This window comes from Sorex fumeus, unplaced genomic scaffold, assembly GCF_029834395.1.
Source record: "Sorex fumeus unplaced genomic scaffold, SorFum_2.1 ptg000013l, whole genome shotgun sequence".
In the NCBI taxonomy this organism is placed as follows: domain Eukaryota; kingdom Metazoa; phylum Chordata; class Mammalia; order Eulipotyphla; family Soricidae; genus Sorex; species Sorex fumeus.
Window position 1 is genome coordinate 1805568 of NW_026606070.1, and position 3066 is coordinate 1808633.

Below are 3066 nucleotides of genomic sequence, written 5' to 3' on the forward strand. Positions count from 1 at the left end.
CCCCAAATCAAACCAAACCGAAGACCACCAACAAAAGGAAGTACCCATCCTGGCTAGGGTTCGCTTAGCCTCAGGAATTTGTAGGTTTTATCTTTTGACAACTTGAAATATATTTTCATTATTCTCCCAGCACTTGTTGTTGTCCATATTGGATTCTGAAGATACAAATAGTCAATCTTTGTGTGGCCCCTGGGACTGGCCCCTAAGACGGGCCACGTTTTCTCCCTTGAATCTGGCTTTTCTCTGGGCATAGACTGAGCCATCTCCAGTGCTTCATCTTCCAGTTTACTGAATATGTCCTCTGCTCCTTTCATTCTTTCAATGATCTTTTGAGTTATAACGTTTTATAAATTCCAGTTACAGTGTTTTATTCTGAAATTTCTATTTGGTTATTTGTGTCTAATATGATAGCACAGCGGTAGGGCTTTTGCCTTGCACGCAGCCAACAGGGTTGACCCAAGTTCGATTCCTCCGCCCCTCTCGGAGATCCCGGCAAGCTACCGAGAGGATCTCGCCCGCACGGCGGATCCTGGCAAGCTACCCATGAGATACTCAATATGCCAGACACAGTAACAACAAAGTCTCCAATGGAGATGTTACTGGGCCCGCTCGAGCAAATCGATGAACAAGGGGAGGACCGTGACTCTTCACCAATGTCCTTATGTCCACCTAGGTCATTCAACCCTTTGCCTCATCCATTTTGCTAGTACCAGTTTTGTAATCAAAGGACAGTAATTTGTCACCATTAGATTTTTCTACTCCCCATCTCCCCTCCCATTAATCAGGGATGCATGAGATAACTTGGTATTTGCCCTTCTGAGACAAGATCAGAGTTTTGGTCACTATTCATATTTCATCTTGTGATGGTATTTCTGGTCTCCTAGATTTATAAAATTCTGAACTGTTTAGAATGCAAGGAATCGACAACATTCTCTTGTATGCTAACCTTAGCAAAATTGCAATGCGGCCTTAGTCATTACTGGTTGGCCAACTGCGTCTGAAAGTTTTTTTTTTCTGCTTTTTGGGGTCACACCCGGTGATGCACAGGGGGTTCCTCCTGGCCCTGCACTCAGGAATTACCCCTTGCGGTGCTCAGGGGACCATACGGGATGCTGGGAATTGAACCTGGGTTGGCTGCGTGTAAGGCAAATGCCCCACCCGCTGTGCTATTGCTCCAGCCTCTGCATCTGAAAGTTTTTATTAACAGATCACCATCCTTCTAAAGGGAACCAACATCAGTGTACAACAGAACACAGTCCTTTCTTTCCCTATTTAAGTATCACAATCACGACCATCCTGTTATTCGTCGATTGCCTCGAGCAGTCCCTAGTAACGTCTCCTTCGTCCTAGCCCTGAGATTTTAAAAAAAGTGCCATATTCAATGCACTTTCAGAGTTAGGAGAATGAGACCCATCATTGTTACTGGCATTTGTTTGGCATATTGGGTACACCACAAGGAGTTTGCCAGACTCTGCCGTGTGGGCAGGTTACATTCGGTAGCCTGCCAGTTTGTCCAAAGTAGGAAAGAGATAATAAGATGTCGCGCGGCCTCCAGGAGCTGGTTTTTATAGTCTCTGAGTCTTGGCCGTTGATGGGATTACACGGCGCCAGGCGGCCAGTTGGTGGGTGTGACCCCTGCCTACTGGAAGATAAAGGATCTGGGTGGAGGATGCTCAGCCCCGATCTCAGCAGGCTTGGAGATCTCAGGTCCGGGACCCGCATGCTTTTATTCCTCTGTCGGTACCTTCAGGCGTGTGGAGAGTGGTCTCAGCATGGTGGTGGCTGGTTCTGGAGGTCTTTGGCTGCCGGAACCCTGGTCGGGGCGGGGAGGGAAACTCAACCCGCTCCCCTCCAAGGGGCCCGGCGAGGACAGCCAAGCGCGGGGGCAGGAGATTTAAGTATTTAAATCTTAAATACTTAAAGAAGGAGACCAGTAACGTCTCCTTCTTCCTAGCCCTGAGATTGTAAAAGAGCCATTTCAATGCTCTTTCAGGATTAGGAGAGATTTAAGTAAAATTTAAGTATTTTACTAATAAATAAGTTGGATTTTTAAAAAATTAACTTACAGAGTTGTTTATAATAGATTCTCAGGCAAATGATGGTCCAATCCCAATCCCACTACCAGTGTCAATTTCCCTCTCGCCATGTCCCCAGTGTTCCTCCCACCCGCCCAGCTTGTCTTCTTTGTAGACATGATTTTAGTTTGGCTATTGTAGTTTGGGTCCTATGCTTCAGTGTTGTTGGTTTCACACCTACAGAGGTGGTATAACAGAAATATGCCACACCTCTCCATCTATATTAGAAATATACCACGCCTCTGTACCACCAATGTGCTCGAGGCCCTGCCCTTCCCCTTTCCCTCCCCTCCACCTCTTCCCCCTCCCGTATATCTTTGTTCTTCTCATTTCTACAGCTTCGCATCAAGGAGTAATCTGGGTATGGGGCTGGAGCAATGGCACAGTGGGTAGAACGTTTGCCTTGCATGCGGCCGACCTGGGTTCGATTCCCAGCATCCCATATGGTCCCCCGAGCACTGCCAGGAGTAATTCCTGAGTGCAGAGCCAGGAGGAACCCCTGTGCATCGCTGGGTGTGACCCAAAAAGCAAACTAAATAAATAAAATAAAATCAGGAATAAAAATCCCTAAAACACATTTAAAAAAGTGTAATCTGGGTATATTCCTTTTGATACCTTGATTTCTCTTGTCCTGGTTTTATATACCCACAGAAAAGTGAGATCATACCCTAACTTGTGCTTTTTCTCACTTTCTTTCCTTAACATGATATCTTCTGGTTCCATCCAAGATACAGTAAATTGCATGATTTCATTCTTCTTTGTGTATAAATACCACAACTTTATTTTCCATTCATTGTCATTGGACAGTTGGGTTGATTCCATATACTAGTACTAAATGCTGCAATGAATAATGGTACGCATGGATTTGAATGATTGCTTTTGTGTCTTGGAGATTGACAGCAATGAGTGAAACTGCTGATCACGTGAAAGTTTTATTCTCACTTTTCTGAGAGACTATGATAGGTTGCTAGAGCCATAAGAAGCTGACAAC